General features: G+C 44.0%; 1 long non-coding RNA gene across 1 annotated transcript; it reads left to right on the top strand.

The window, feature by feature from the left end:
- The first annotated feature begins 223 nt into the window (after positions 1-223).
- Positions 224-2,260, top strand: LOC136481490 (uncharacterized). The gene is made up of 3 exons (XR_010764727.1): positions 224-725; positions 1,567-1,638; positions 2,036-2,260. It is a non-coding gene; the product is annotated as an uncharacterized lncRNA (long non-coding RNA).
- The last annotated feature ends 15,160 nt before the right edge of the window (positions 2,261-17,420 follow it).

Raw genomic sequence — 17,420 nt, 5'->3', positions numbered from 1 at the left:
ATTCTATCATAGTTCTCATATTTTGAAATAATATTTATAAAAAATATTGATCGGGCCTTATTTAGCTCAGCCCTCCATCTCCCCCTGCTTGGGCCTGTTTGGCCCACTCGTCCGTGTAGCTCTCTTGACCGTCTGATTAGATCGGACGGCTCACATCACACCCTTAGCCGGTCAAAACATGGGTCGTCCCGGCTTCCTGAACCCTAGCTTCTTTCTTCATCCCTCCTCCGACTCCTCCACTTCTCCCGTTCCACACGTAGCGGCGGCGCCTGGTGAGCCCCCTCGCGCGTCGGGAGGGCCGGCCAGCAGGTGAGAGAGAGGGATCCAACGGCATGGCAAGGACCCGGCAGCAACAGCCGAGCGCGAACGCACGCGCTCGTGCCTGCGGCCCCGCGCACGTCCGTGCCCAGGCGTCTGCACGCCGGTGAGAAAGAGAGGGAGCCCGATGTGCGACGGGGGTCCGGAGCAGCTACCGAGCGAGGGACACGAGGAAGTACTCGTCGCGAGCGAGCAGAGCGCAGCGGTGGGTGGCCGCGAGCAGCCGAACAGGGAGGCCAGAGGCGCTCGCAGGGACGCTATGGCGGGCACCACCTCGTCCACGCTGTGCGGCTGCGGGCGCGTGGGGATCCATCGTCGAGCTCCAAGAAACAGTCGTCTGCACAGATGGAGCCTCCACGTTCTATTCCTCCGACCCCAACCTCAGATCTGCCCGCTTCGTCTTCCAGGTCACCCCCATCTCCTCTATTTTCCCTTGCTATTCCTACTACGTCTGCAAGATGTTCCCTACCAAGATGTCTGTAGTTCTGCTACTACTTGCCGTAAAAAAACAGTTTGCCACACATCTTCTGAATATGTTTTTCAGCAATATGGCATAGGCAGTAGCATTCAGTGATTTGTGTTCACACATAGATGGATGACAATAGCATCCGTTGATTGCATAGATTCAGTTTCTGGAGAGCAATTTGCCATGTACTGATAACCTTAGATGGGTGGTGCAATAAAAAAATGGCAGTAGTTTAATTATAAATACATGGAATGCCATTGCTTGGACTTTTAGTTGCTACAATTAAGTGGGTCGTGTAATCACTGGAAGGTTATAAGAAACTACAGGCAATCAGCACAAGGCAGCAGGATCAAAGGCTCCCTGGCTCTTCCAATGGTTCAGGAAGTTGAAGGCGCTTATTTGCTTTCTTTGTACATCCTTCTGCTCTTTACTGTGCCTTTCATATTCTCATACTAGTACTTCTGCAGCTAAAGCTTAGCAGCAGGGCATCAAATTGTTCTTAGGTGCTACAGGTAATTTACACAGAAGGCAACACCACTAGTGAATCTAGTTCTAATGTTCTATGTTTGATGTATCTCATTTATAAGAGTCAAGTTTCAATCGAGTCTAACATCTCATAGCAAATTTGTGAATATGTTAATAATGGAACAAATTTGACCAGCATGTGTACCACTGATAGCTTGTGATTTTGGTAAATTCAAATTTGCTATGAGATGTTACGTGGTATTTTTTTAGTTTACCTGAGAGCTTTCTAGCTTACTAGTTTGCCGTTTTTTTACCAGCTTCCTCCACCAATCCTGCACGGCAGCATCCTATCGATCATCTGTCCAACTTCCCAAGTCTCAAGGACAAAGGTACATTATTTCCGTGAATTTTGCCTAGTAATATTGCACTTGCAGATTTGTATGCATGGTAGGTGTTAGAACTTAGAACTTGAGATACTCAATACTTATCTCTAGATTCTTTTTATGCCTAGAGAGTGCTATGCTAGAATTATTTTGCTCTTATTTTGCTGGTTATTTTAATAGAACATTTAGCGACAGACCGTCCATTGCCAATCTCGATGTTGTGGTGTAGTGATCTTTCTATCTTATTTTTTACTATGATGAATAAAAATTGGGATGTGACATGGTGAAGTAAGTCACTGCAGTACTATTTTACCTCCGTAGAAATTGTTTGTGTGAGGTATTACTGTTTGTACAACACCAGATCTAACTATCAGATATCAATGACATACCCAATGATGGGCAGGGTGATATTGGTGATGGCCAAGACATTTTGGTGAGGGTGCACTCTGAGTGGCTCACAGGTGACATTTTGGGATCAGCAAGATGTGATTGTGGTGACCAACTTGCAAACATTGGTGTATGCTACTTATAATGTTATAAGATCTGATGTGTTCTAATGCGACTACAGTGTGTTTGTGATGTGTCATGAAATCACTGTATGGACAATATATATTTTAATATGTTGTTGCTACTGTTTGACAATAAAAAATTTTTGTGCGTTTATTTCTTTTTTCTGTGTGGATATCCACATAGAAAAATTGTTTTTAGTCTGGGCGAACGTAACATTTCTGTGCGTTTAAGACCGACAGAAAAACTATTTTTGATGGCGAACCGACAAAAATTTTTGATTTTTCTGTCATTCTATTTTTGTTGGTTATTTTCTGACGGTAAACCGTCAGGAAAATATTTTTCTGTCGGTATTTGTATTTTTCTATGGATTTTTGCACACGCAGAAGTATTCGAGATTCCAGTAATGGTAGTATCTTGCGGGCTTTTGACCATGTGTATATATTGGTTGGTATTTAGGGTTTGTTTGGGTGTTAGGATAAAAGTTTATTCACATAAAGTTTTGTCATAAGTCATCCAAACATGACTAATTGATGGACAAAGTTTTTTTGTCACACTCCACCTAATGGGCTATTTATATCAACTTATACCAGTTGTTAGTCCAATAGTTGCTAGAACTAATTGCTAGGTGACTAAAATAAATTCAGTCTTGTGTTGTTTGGATATATGGACTAGTAGCCCATTTTAGCTTCCCTTTGCCAGCAAGTGAACTACTACTTGTCAGGGACTGTTTATTGGAAGCCTTGGGATAAAAAAATGTATTGGAAGCCGATGTTGATAAATTTTTGAAGTTACAGTGAGCTTGTGCCGCGCATCACAACGGCGTGGACTCGTCATCTTCAATCTCTCTGTGTATTTCTCTATCTATGGGCCAAAATGCCTACAAATCCAAGTGTTCCACACAAGTCCAACACCGTGCAACTCAAATCCACGGACATTAATTAAAATTTTGTTTTTCTCTCTTTTTATTAGAAATTATAAACTAACAATCAGCCTTACAAATACCATATATCACAATCATACAAATTCGGGTTCATTTTAAGTTACAAGGTCAATCTCTCTTTGAATTTGAATTCATAGTCACAAATATTATTTAGCGTCATAATTTTATTTATTGGTTATCGGTTTACTTATTATGAGTATAATGATGTCTTTTTATAGCAACACATGGATATATGTACAAGTGTACAACGATATGACTATGATTTTGTTCTGTCTCTTGATCGATGAGTAGGTGTGTCCCACGTTAACGTCCTGTGTCGCGTGGGCGTAGTGTCTTATTGGTACGTACTAATCCTGAGCATACAAGGCCCACTTATTCCAGTTGGAGACATGATTTGATACGACGATCGGGTACCTACACTCGCAGAGGCCCATGATGCCGACTGCCGAGAGGAGAACGCGCATACAAACAAAAGGGCCCAAACTAATTGGAAAATGACAGGGCCTGGCCCATCATGGATCCACACAACAAACCAACGGCGCGGTACGTGAAAATGAAAACAAACCACGCGCTACGTTACCTTCTTTTTTAAATTTTATTAAAAAAATCACACCCCAGTTTTAAGAATCATGGACTTTTGTTTAGAACAAACCCCATTCAAAAAAAGACTTAAGTACAAATTAATTTTCTTTTTGAAACATAGCACAAAAGCTGACTCCTCGCGCCTATGAACACATGACGTTATTCTAATTAGCATCTTCGAGAGACTGATAGTACGACGTTTTATTGTGGGCCTTTGAGGTGACAATTAAATCCAACATATATAATATACTCATATACTCTGTAGCTAGATAGCTGTGCGTGCTCTCTTCTTCCAAAACGAAATATAGCATGCCCATGAAGTTTAAAGATCGTACCGATGCGTTTATATTCTAGCCTTTCTGAGGAATGCTTGCAAGGTACTACCACCGCCTCGATGTGAAACATGTCATATAAAAAGTAGTACATCATTTAGCAACAAACTGAGATTGTCACCTTCCATCACGCACACATTGCGTGTATCACGAGGTTTCTTCACGTGTCAAAGTTGCGTCGTTGAGATCTCAGGACATAGGAACCTAATTAAGGTGATCCTAAAACCGTGACCTATTAGCTGTCTAAGCAGGGGTCCTGTGAGTGAGTTCAGTTGAACAGTGAACACACATGCAGGTACGGTCTTCCCCTGCAGGAGATCGAGTTCCTCACGCCATGCATGTCCCTCTACAAAATGATGAGGCCAAAGCATGCCTGCCACCCTTTGCATGGAAGCTGCTGCAGCAACACGCTTGTTGTAACCCACAGTTTTGCGTGACTTAGTTAGCTCGTCACCAGGGCGCGCCCACGACGTCGCTTACTACAATGAGTCCGCGCCCCTGGCACGTCATGTTGTAACACATATATAATTCACAGATGAGGCAATGTAATCCATGTTGACTCCTATTCCTATTCTCTACATGGTATCAGCTGCGCGGGTCCTCCAGAACCGCTCCATCGTGCTCATCGCGCTCGCCGATCCATAACCGCCATGCTCGCCGAGGCTATTTTCATCTTCCGTTGCTTCCTCTTCTCACGCACTTGCTGCGATCCGCTGCCATGGACGCCAACCCGCTCTTCAACGCCGATGTCTCCGACATCGAGTCCCTCCTCCACCTCCTCAGTTGACGGTGACTCCAACAGCGCGCCCGCCGTGACTACGCCGGTGGCGGCCGTCCTCCAAACCGTCAACATCAAATCTCATGTCCCTGTCGAGCTTGACATCGCTGAATCCAACTACATGGAGTGGCGTTGTTTCTTTGATGCCTACGTCGGCAAATTTGGCCTCAAGAACCACCTCTCCTCCCCACCAACCCCCACAGACCGCCGCAATGTGTCCTCCTTGGCTATCCTAGTGATCATCGCGGATACTGCTGCTTCGATCTTCAATCTCGAAGGGTGATCACATCCAGACATGTGGTTTTTTATGAGAACCAATTTCCTTTTCGCACCAGCCTGATAGCATCTTCTTCTCCTTCTAGTGTTACTTTAGCTGATCCAACAACAGAAGTTGTTGGGCTCCAACAGCCTGTTCCGGCTGCCTTGCCTCCTCCGATGCATCCTGCATCTCCGCCGAACTCCTCTGCGTCCCCATGCCACTCTGCTACCCATGCCTCGGCATCTCCTGCTGCAAATGCCACTGGATCCGCGATGTCGCCCACGTCCTCTGGGTCCACGGTGTTCCCCATGGTGTCACCAGCCGTTCCCTCACCATCAGAACAGCCCACAACTACCCATCCGATGCTGACGCGGGCTAAGGCCGGCATCCATAAGCTGAATCCGCGCTACGCCCTCAGCGCCGATTCCTCGCCTGCATCCTCCAGCAGTGCCGCGATCATGCCCATTCCTTCCTCAACTCATGCAGCCCTTCGGGATCCCAACTGGCACGTCGCCATGGAAGCAGAGTTCCATGCTCTGCAATCCAATCAGACATGGATGTTGAGATCGAAAAGATCATCTAGGGTTAGGTCTAGCGAGTTCTCTTTACTATGAATGCGATATCAAGAGTAGAGAGACAGAGAGGAATAGAAGAAGAACGTGTTGAACCTAACACTACAGAGGGAGATGGTCCAGAAGTCGCCATCTCGTTTGTCGGTGAAGTCTGCGCACGGGCAGCGACGTTCGGGGAAGAGGTCAATGAAGTCATCGACGTCGGTAGAGCGGGGCGGCACGGCTGGTGGCTTTCTGTCACTGACTGTGCCCCTCTCTGATCGGGATTAGGGTTTAGGTTTCGGTGGGGAGCTCGGCTCAGGCGAACCTCGTACACAAAGCCACTGGCCCCCACCTCTATATATAGCGCAATGTGATAGGGGCCCTCCAGCCATAGTGGGTTGGGTGCCCCCGATCAGGGTGCGGATCAAAAGACCAACTGGGCCGTTGGGCCCAATTTGGGATTAGAGATCAATCTAACAATCTCCCCCTTGATCTCCTACTATCTTTTAATTTTATATCATTTACTTTTGTTCATTCCATTACAGATTAGCGCATAGAGCATGTTTCATCGTCATGGTCAATTGCCGATAGATTTAACAACTACAACACACCACTTTGTTCTAAAATAGATACTTAACTTTGGGTCTTCTTTTGTCTAGGAATTATAGGCTTTCCTTTAAACTCATGCCGGCTACATGTTCTCTGAACATGTTGGGTGGTAAGCCTTTTGTAAGCGGATCCGCAAGTATCTTTTTGGTACTTATATGCTCAAGAATTATGACATGATCTCGGACTTTATCTTTCACAACATAATACTTTATGTCAATGTGTTTGGCAGCACCACTTGACTTATTGTTGTGAGCATACTGTACTACCGGATTATTATCGTAGTATAACTTAAGTGGTCTATAGATGTCATCAACCACCTTTAAACCGGGTATGAACTTCTTTAGCCAGTTCACCTGCCCCGTTGCCTCATAACAAGCTACAAACTCAGCATATATTGTGGATGATGTAGTGACAGTTTGTTTTGAGCTTTTCCATGAAATAGCTCTCCCCACGAGATTGAATACAATTCTAGATGTGGATTTTCTATCATCTCCCGCATAATCAGAATCTGAATATCCCACTATATGGAGTGAATCTGATCTTCTATACGTCATCATGAGGCTTTTCGTTCCTTACAAATAACGTAAGACTTTCTTTACTAATTTCCAGTGTTCTATTCCAGGATTGCTCTAGAATCTGCCAAGTAACCCGATAACAAATGCCAAGTCAGGGCGCGTACATACTTGAGCATATTGCAAGTTTCCGACAGCTGAAGCATATGAAACCGTTTTCATTTGATCGATCTCATACTGATTCCTAGGGCATTGAAAATCCCCATATCTATGACCCTTGACTATAGGAGCAGGTGAGGGACTACATTTGTGCATATTGAATTTCTTTAAGATCTTTTCTATGTATGCCTTTTGTGACAGTCCTAATACCCCTTTACTTCTATCTCGGTGAATCTCGATCCCTTGAACGAACGAAGCTTCACCAAGATCTTTCATATCAAATTTTGAGGACAAAAACTTCTTTGTCTTCAGTAGTAGACTGACATCACTACTAGCAAGTAAGATATCATCCACATATAGGACAAGGAAGATAAACTTCCCATTATTAAACTTTGCATAGACACAATTGTCCTCTACATTCTCTTTAAACCCAAAATTCCTTATTGTCTGATCAAATTTCAAGTACCACTGTCTTGAAGCTTGTTTTAATCCATAAATAGATTTCTTTAGGCTGTATCCCATTCGTTCTTTTCCTTCCATGACAAAACCTTTCGGTTGTGCCATGTAAACATTTTCCTCCAAATTCCTGTTGAGAAATATTGTCTTTACATCCATCTGATGTAATTCTAAATTGTAATGTGCCACTAATGCCATTATGATTCTGAAGGAATCCTTACATGAGACTAGAGAAAAGGTCTTATTGTAATCAATGCCTTCTCTTTGCGTAAAGCCTTTTGCCATAAGTCGCGCTTTATATCTCTCTATATTCCCTTGAGAGTCAAGTTTTGTTTTATAGACCTGTAACATCTCGGTGTTAAGCATGCATTAACATTCCATCTCATGAGCATAATCATCATTTCATTATGCATAAGTAGCAACTATGCATTCCATTCTACAGGAAGGAAGTGTCATTTCATGTGGTGCTGAAATTAAATTGAAATTCATCATGTTTTAACTATTTGAAATGCCATGCTCATATTTGGGTGATATAATTTCTTGGTTTGATCACTAAGATAGCTTATAAATATTTAAGATACAATTTGGAGCAAAGTTTATATTTAAATTTTTGGCAAATTTTGTTTTTAAAAATAATTCTTCAAAATTAGGGTTTTAAATTAATATTGATTTTTATTTTGTAATTCAAAATCTATTTGGAATTTGACTTTGGTCATAAAAGCAAAGTTGTAGATCTTGAAAAATGGAACAACTTTCATTTTTACACCAACTTTTGAAACTGCTTTGAAATGGTTCAAAAATTTGTTTGAATGAAAAAAAGAATTGAAAATAATTTGAAAACTCTCATTTTACCTTATTGGGCCGCCACCTCCCTTTCGGCCCAGCCGCATAGGCCGGCCCGGCCTGCCTCAGTGCCGCGCCCCGCCCGTTCGCCGTGCCCATGCCCGACCATGCCAGAGCGCGCACACCGCGCGGCAACCCCTGCCTGCGCCGTTCCGACCGGCCCGCCCTGCCTTCAAGATCGCTGTCCGAGCCTCCCTCTCCTTTCTCGCGCATTCTCCTAGTTTCCTCTCGCGCGCCAGCAGTAGAGCAAGCGCTCGCTCCGCCACCGCCGCGCTGCCTCACTGGAGTAGCCGTCCCGGCCACGCCAGATCACCGGAGCTCGCTACGTCTTCGCCACGCCTTCGCCCTAGCCTCGCGCAGCTTGTGCTCATCTCCGTTCGACGTGGTATGGCTTGAGCCGGCCACTATTGCTCACCGGAGCACGGCCGTTCTCACTGGAGCAGCATGGCTCCGTGGACCTCCCCTTCTCGCTCCCTTTATCCTTCCGTTTTTGCGCGCGTTAGCACCGCCTTGCCTTTGCGAACCTCGTGCACTCCTCCCCGTGCCTTGCTGTGGCTAGGAAGTGCCCGCACGTAGGCATGCCGCGCCGCCGTGTTGCCATGCGCACCGGTGAGCTCCCTTCCGAGCTCCTCTAGTGCCCGTTCTTGGCGCATCGGGTCTGCCTCATTGCGCGGAGTCGCTGGTGGTGACCTCACCGCCAGAAAGCTCACCGGTGGCGAAAGCCGGCCGGTCAACATTGGCCCCTGCTTTGGCTCCGGCTGACGCGTGGGCCTGGCTTGACCGTGGGTCCCGCGTGGCAGCACCTCTGGGTGCACTGCACCGGGTGCACCTAGCAGATTAGGGTACGGTGGAATTTCAGTTTTAAAGGAAATGATTTCAAAAATTGATTTAAAAAGCTTGTATAATGTATATCTCGAGTTATATTGTTCCAAAATTAATGAAACAAATTTTGTTGTGTTCCTTGTCACCAGATCTACATGATAAAAATATTGCATATCATTTTTGAGATACTTTAATGTAGAGCTTTATTTAATTCTTGATATTGCTGATATCTTGTGAAATGTTTAGTAAATCCTATATGTATCAGAAAATTATGATTCCAATTTGGTTGATCTATTCTTGAGATGTACTTTCTATGAAAAATATATGTCATGCATGTTATGTGGAAAAATATGGCTAGGTATGTTATGTGTATTAATTGCTGATTTCTTGTAAAATTGCTAGGGCTAAAAATATGAATAATACATGTAGGTGAAACTTTTTGTACAGTGATTGTATGCTATGTAGATCATGGGAAAAATACCAAATCTGTTGTTTGACACTTTTCGCAGTACAAAGTATTTTCATGCTCAATTATCCACCATAGCTTGTCATTTTTGTGTAGGCTGTTATACTTATCTAAATGCCATGAAAATTTTATGGTAGCCTACTTAGGGTAGCACTATGCTACTGTAATTTTCTCAGATTTTTATGAGCACAAGAAATATATGTTGCTGTTGTAGCCTTAGTAAAATGAAATAAACAAATCTTCTTTAAGGCATGATTAGTTAATAATGTTTGCTTTGGTGTATCTTTGAAGCATCTTAGGTTGCTGTGGTGACTTGACATGTTACTATAGTGGTTGTAGTAGTAGTATGGTAGTACATGTTCTTGGATGATGTTAGCTACCTTGTAGAAGGGTTTTACTTCTACTATGCCCAATAAAGTTAAAAATGTTCATCTACATTTCATGTATCATGATCATTACATGTCATCTCTTCAATGCACCTATGCATTAGCACTCATACATCTGCATCATACAAGATCGCAGGAGGAGTTGCTAGCAGTAATTTAGGAAGAGCAGACCGGGATAGATCCACAAGAAGTCTAGGCACAGGAGGTGCCAGAGGAAGAGGAGCCAGGAGAGGACTTGCTAGAGTGCGTGGATCATCAACCTAGTTCGTTCGAATGAGGAAAGCCACAGAGCATTCTAAGTCTCCTACTTTATAAAAGCAATTCTTTCTATATATATATGAGTTTATATATTGTTGCATTAAGTTGTAGGAGTTGATTGAAACCGTTGATGCATTTATTACTATCCTTGCCTACCTTATTACCTTGTTACCCTGTTAGGTCAGGATCGAATAACTGCTTAGCCTTGCTTAGACCGGTAGCGATCGGTGATATCCGGTCACCTACATTATAGGTGGTTACTGGAAGAATTTAGCTATGGAAAGAATGATTTCCTGGAATTAACCATGTGTGAGGGATAATTGGAGACCGGACGGAAAAAGTTGGAGGCAACCAGACAGGGTTCTGGGGTGTTGTTAGTTTTTATCTGTGTCGATTAAAGACCGATCGTTGCTCGTCCCTCTTGTTATGTTGAACACATGCCTCACATTTAGCTGGCCAAATAAAGTACCTTTTGACCGCGAAGCTAGTGGCACTACTCGGGCCGGGATCTACACGGGTGCGCATATTGGTGCTGATGGGGGTATGACAGGGACGCGAAGAGTGAGCCCAAGGACAGGTGCGCCCTGATTCCTAGCAGTCAGGCGGTCCCTAGGTACTGTGGCTCTAGATTGTCCCGCGACTACCTGAATAGTGTCCTTGGTGATCTAAGCTACCCTGGCAGGGGAAGCATGGTTTGTGTGAGGAATAAATCACTAGCTGGTTAGGAATTGATTCGAATCGCCATCGCTCCTGGATAGTGAGCACTTGACTCGAGCTACGGCATCATAGTAATTATTATGGAACAATGATGGTTATCTGGATGGTATGGGATATGCTAAACCTAAATTGGTAATTGTATGTTATTGGTTAATCAAGTGATTGCTATAGTACAGGTGCTTACCTAGATGGATAGGTCATAATAAAGATGATGCAAAGTACTCAAAATGGTTTCTTCATGATAGCTTATGCTTTTCGCAAACAAGTCAGCTAGCCCACTAAAAAAAGCCTTGCATAATCCTTGGTGTCGCTTTATTTTGGTTTAAGATGGGTAAGTCTAGCTGAGTACCTTCTCATACTCAGGGTGTTGTTCCCATTGTTGTTGCAGATGGTCAAATGTACTACGGCTATTGCATTAACAGCCTGTATCCGGCGATAGGTGACAACTAGGACCAAGGGCAATGGTCACCCCGTATCTCTCATCTGATGCTTTTGTTGGAGATAACTACCTACTGGCACTGTATTGGAACTAAAAGTGTGTGTGTGACTTGAAAACTATTTGCTCTTGCTATTTCAGATTGAACCTGGTTTGTAATAACTTTATATTCTAAACTCTGATGTATCCTACTGTCATTGCAAACTTTATGTAACATGTGACGGTACTTGCTAAACTTGTATGATCTTGGTTTGTATGTCGATTGGTTTGAAATCCTTCATGGTTTCACGGACTACCGGGTTATACGGGCATAAGTTTGCTAAATTATCTGCTTTGGCGGAAGATTTTCTTACTTAATCTTGTATAATTGGTCGGTTCTGTTACATGACCCATTTACAACCTACTGTTTTGGCTCCTTTAGGAATTATTTCCAAGTCCTAAACTTTATTGGCATTCACAGATTTTATTTCATCTTCCATGGCCTCAAGCCACTTTGATGAATGATCACTTCTCATGGCTTCTTCAAATGAGGTGGGATCATCCTCCATTTGAAATTCCTCAATGATGTATACTTCATAGTCAGTAGGAATAACTGATTTTCTAAATCTTTGAGACCTTCTAGGGGCCTCCACATTTGGCACATCTTCTGTTTGAGGCTGTTGTTGCTCCCCTCATGTGTGGCAATAGGTTCTACAGGATACTGAAGAACAGGTTCCTCATTGTCATTCATTGTTGCCATAGGCAGAATAACAATAGGTGCTAGCACCATAGTATCTTGCACTGTCGGTGCAGCGACAGCAGGTAATGGGAAAAATAGCTCATGAATCATCGGAGTGGGCGCATACACCCGCTTCTCTTCAAGGTCAATTTCTCGAGCTACCATGCGCCCCCTCATCATTTCATCCTCTAGGAAGACAGCGTGTCTTATTTCTACAAACTTTGTATGTCTGTCTGGACAGTAGAAACAAAAACCTTTTAACTTTTCTAGGTAGCCAATGAAATGGCAACTTACTATTTTGGGATCTAGCTTCCCAATGTTTGGGTTAAATACTTTAGCCTAAGCAGGACTCCCCCACACACGTAAGTGGTTTGGTGAGGGTACTCTTCCTGTCCATAACTCATACGGTGTTTTGGGCACCAACTTACTTGGTACTCTATTGAGAATATGAATGACGGTTTTTAACGCCTCCATCCATAGGCTCAACGGTAAGGTGGAGTAACTTATCATACTACACACCATATCCATCAGGGTACGATTGTGTCTTTCTGCTACTCCATTCTGCCGAGGTTCACCCAGTGTAGAATACTAGGCTACTATACCATTTTCCTATAAGAACCTTGCAAAAGGTCCAGTAACTTGGCCATATGGGGTATGCCGACCATAGTACTCCCCCCCACGGTCGGACCTGACTATCTTAATTTTTAAATTGTGTTGATTTTCAACTTCTGCCTTAAATATCTTAAATTTATCCAATGCTTCTGTTCTTTCTTTGATTGGATAAATGTAGACATAATAGGAGTAATCATCTATGAATGTTATGAACAAATCATAACCATCCACACTCTTTATAGGAAACGGACCACAGATGTCTGTGTGAATAATCTATAAAATTCATGCGCTTCGTTTGGTATCTTTCTTAATTTTCTTTACATACTTTCCTTTTATGCATTCTCTGGATTGTTCTAAATCTGAGAACTCTAATCGAGGAAGAATATCATTCTTAACTAATCATTCTATTCTCTCCCTTGAAATATAGCCTAAACGATAGTGCCATAATTTCGACGACGCATCGTGAGCTCTCTTTCATTTTCTGTTTACATCCATAGACGAGGATACATTCTCATTGTCGCATACAACTTTCCCATCATCACATACATCATTCACATCATCACTTAGTGATAACAAATGAAGCTCATTTTGTAAGATAGCAAGACCAACACATTCATTATTAAATATTATCTTATATTTGCCATTTCCAAAATGGCAATCATATCCATCATTGTCTAAGCATGAAACACTAATCAAGTTTCTCTATAAAGAGGGAACATAAAGTACATCTTTGAGTAAAAGTATGAAGCCATCAGTAAGCTCTAGAGAAAGATCGCCAACGGCTACAACATCTGCTCGGACTCCATTTGCAACTTTAACGTGTCTTTCTCTTCTTTGCGTAGTCCTCTTCGAACGGAATCCTTGTAAGGAATTAGCAACATGAACAGTTGCACCTGAGTCAATCCACCAAGTAGATTTTGAATACTGTACATACAGAGATTCATTTATGAATGTAATAATGTTCTCACCTTTCTTTGCCATGATCATCTTTAAGTAATCGGGACAATCTTTCTTATAATGTCCCATCTTCTTGCAATAGAGACACTGGTCTTTCTCTACTGTGAACTTATTCTGCTAAGGCTGATGCAGCATGGGACCCTTTCCCTTTGACTTTGAGGAGGAGTTAGCATTATTATTCTTTTTTTTGTTGTCTTTCACATAATTGATAGTGCCACCATTGGTAGCTTTTATTCTCTCCTCTTACACACACATAGCCATGAGCCTCTCTAAGTCCCACTTCTCGGGCTATATATTGTAATTGACAACAAAGTGTCAAATTTCTTTGGCAAGAAAGCAAAAATCAGATGAATAAGAAACTCTTCCTTGAGAGCCAGATCCATTGGTTGTAGCTTGGATGCCAAATTGCTCATCCTTAGCATGTGCTCTCTTATGCGACTATTTCCAGAGTACCTCTCTATCACCAGTTGCTTTATCAGCTGGGTAGCATATGTCTTTGAAGAGCCAGTGAACTGACTCTTTATTCTATCAAGGTATTCGGTGACCGTGTCACACTCTAGGATTGAGCCCACAATTATACGCTCAATCGTGTTCTTTATCACAGCCAAACATTTCTTGTTGGCAGTGACCCACTTTCTATGCTCAAGGTCATAGGACATCTTTTGGGATTCAAAATCTCTCTCTCTAGTTGCCCATGCGGCATCAGCCTCATTTGTCTTCCTCACCAGTGCCACAGGCTCAGTGGGACATAGTGAGGTGACTACCCAGTCCACCTCAGCCAAGATGAAGGCCAGGTCAATGTTTTTCTTCAACTCCGTGTAGTTGTCACCTTTGAGAGTGGGGATCTCTTTGATACAACCTATCAAGTTCTATACGCCTAAAAACACAATTCATATAGAGCGAGAACATAAATAATAACAACAATTGCATGCCTTGATTCCAACATTGGTCAAAATTAAAACATACAACAGTTTATACATTTAATTTACATCACCATTGGGCTTAAATAAAAATAATGCATAAAATCATTAAAATTACGATATTGTTATTAACAACGTTGGTCAGAAAATAACAATATCATAATCATGTCAAAATCTCTTTTTCTCCAATTAAATATCACATTGGTTCAAAATAACTAGAGAATAAACTATTTCTTTAGCAGCGGAAACTTGAACATAATTTGTGAATTTTACCCACAAGGAAAATTCACATTTCTACCATTTTCTTTGAGCCATTTTTCATTTTCTAGAAATAAACATTTACTAGAAAACAAAAAACAAGGAAAGAACTGGGCTCAATCAATACTGTTTCTCGACCCAAAATGGCAAAACCGCCCAGCCCAACTCCCTTACACTCGCGCTGCCCGTACCTAGGCCGCAACCTAGGCCTAGGCCAATAAAGCCGCATGGCCGCACGCGCCCGCCTGGGCCGGCCTCTGGTCTGGCTACTCTCCACCGTCCATCTTAATCCGACGGCCACGCACACGTTTCGCTCGAACAAAAACGCCCGACGCAACGTCCTCCCCTGAACCCTAACTCATTCTTCTCTCGCCCTCTCTCTCACGCGCAATAGCTCTCAGCGCAACGAGCAGTAGCGGCGATCGAGCGAGCATGGCGTCGTTGCCTGCCCTCTCGCCGGCGCACGCTCCCCACGCGGGTGAGCGCACCGTCGTCGAGCGGACTAGCGGCGGTGCCCTTAGCCGAAGCTCATGCAAGCCCAAGGAGCAGCGACGGCTCGGCTTCTCCCCGCTCGCCAACGAGGCGTCAGTGGAGCTCCATCCTGCACGCCGGTAGGAGACAACCCACGCGACGGCGGTGGTGACGCATGGCCGAAGAGTCCGGTAGGTCCTCCTCTCCTTCGTCCGATCTGTTTCTTGGGTGAGGGTTTTCTACAGTTAGGGTTAGAGACTGTTCTTCTTCCCTGAGATGATTTCATGGGTTAGTGTTCGGCTTTGAGATCCTTTCCAAAAACTGAGACCCTTTCTCTTCTCTGTGCTTCACCTGATTAGGGTTAGGGTTCTATTAGGTAAGCCACCATCCTCGCTCTTCCCCTTTCCCTTTCCCCTCTTCTATCTTTGAATCTTGCTATGTTCTTCTCGGTTCTTTGCCGATTGGGGATTAGGGTTAGGGTTAGGGTTTCATTAGGGTTAGGATTAACCTGATTTGTTTTTCTTTCACCCGATCTAGATCTAAAAGCCCTAGAAGACCTAGCTCTGGTACCATTGTTGAGATCAAAAAGATCATCTAGGGTTAGGTCTAGCAGGTTCTCTTTACTATGAATGCGATATCGAGAGTAGAGAGATAGAGAGGAATAGAAGAAGAACGTGTCAAACCTGACACCGTAGAGGAAGATGGTCCAGAAGTCGCTATCTCGTTCGTCGATGAAGTCTGCGCACGAGCAGTGATGTTCGAGGAAGAGGTTAATGAAGTCGTCGATGTTGGTGGAGCGGGGCGGCACGGCTAGTGGCTTCCTATCACTGGTTGCGCCCCTCTCTGATCAGGATTAGGGTTTAGGTTTTGGTGGGGAGCTTGGCTCAGGCGAACCTTGTACACAGAGCCACCGGCCCCCACCTCTATATATAGCACAGTGTGACAGGGGCCCTCCAGTCATAGTGGGATAGGCATCCCTGATCAAGGCACGGATCAAAGGCCCAACTAGGCCATTGGGCCCAGTTTGGGATTAGAGATCAATCTAACAATGGCGTCTTTTTGATCGCCCACCTAGAGCTCATATTATCTCTGGCAAATGGGTTTTCACACTTAAACTCTGACCCGATGGATCCCTTGATCGCTACAAGGCCCATTGGGTGGTTTGGGGATACACGCGGTGCGCTGTTGTTGACTTTAGTGAAACCTTCACGCCCGTCGTCAAGCCGGCCAGAATTCTGACAGTGCTCACTATCGCCGCTTCTCGATAGTGGCCAACTCGGCAGCTCGATATGTCTAATGCCTTCCTACACGGCCGACTGTAGGAGCACGTTCTTTGCCAGCAGCCTACTGGTTTTGCTGACCCTACTCATCCTGACATCATCTGTCTCCTGGCTAAGTCTCTTTATGGACTTCGTCAGGCTCCCTGAGCTTGGTTTGATCACTTCGCCAAGTTCGTGCTCACCATCGGCTTCACCCCTACTTGTTCAGACTCATCGCTGTTCATCTTTCGCCATGGCAATGACATCACCTACCTACTCTTGTATGTGGATGACATGGTGCTCACCGGCTCCAGCCTGGCTCTCCTTCAGCACATTGTTCAGTGGCTGCGCGCTGAGTTCGCTATCAAAGATCTTGGCGAGCTACATCTTTTCCTTGGCATTGCCATCAAGTGAGATGCTCATGGCTTCTACTTATCCCAACAACGGTATGCCGAGGACATCCTCGAGTGTGTCAGTATGAGCAGCTACAAGTCAGCCACGACTCTGATTGATGCTAAGGGGGAGCTATCCGCCGACGGTGACAAAATTGAAGATGCTGCAACCTACATGAGCTTGGCCGGGGCATTGCAATACCTGACCATCACAAGACCGGATCTTGCATTCATTGTTCAGCAGTTGTGCTTGCATATGCATAATCCAAGAGTGCCACATCTCGCTTTGCTCAAGCATCTTCTCCGATATGTGCGGTTACAACACCCTCTCGCTCTGCTCAAACGTGATGATCCTCAGACTACGGGAGGGTGTTGTAACCCATAGTTTTGTGTGAGTTAGTTAGCTGGTCACTAGGGCGTGCCCATGATGTCACCCACGACCATAAGTCCACGCCCCTAGCACATCATGTTGTAACACATATATCATTCATAGATGAGGCAATGGAATCCCTGTTGGCTCCTATTCCTATTCTCTACAACCCTGAACCTAAAAAGTGCCAACAAGCAAAATGGTATGAGAAG

Source organism: Miscanthus floridulus, chromosome 9, assembly GCF_019320115.1.
Source record: "Miscanthus floridulus cultivar M001 chromosome 9, ASM1932011v1, whole genome shotgun sequence".
NCBI lineage: Eukaryota > Viridiplantae > Streptophyta > Magnoliopsida > Poales > Poaceae > Miscanthus > Miscanthus floridulus.
The sequence above is the reverse complement of the archived record's forward strand: the minus strand, read 5'-3'. Positions and strand labels throughout refer to the sequence as shown.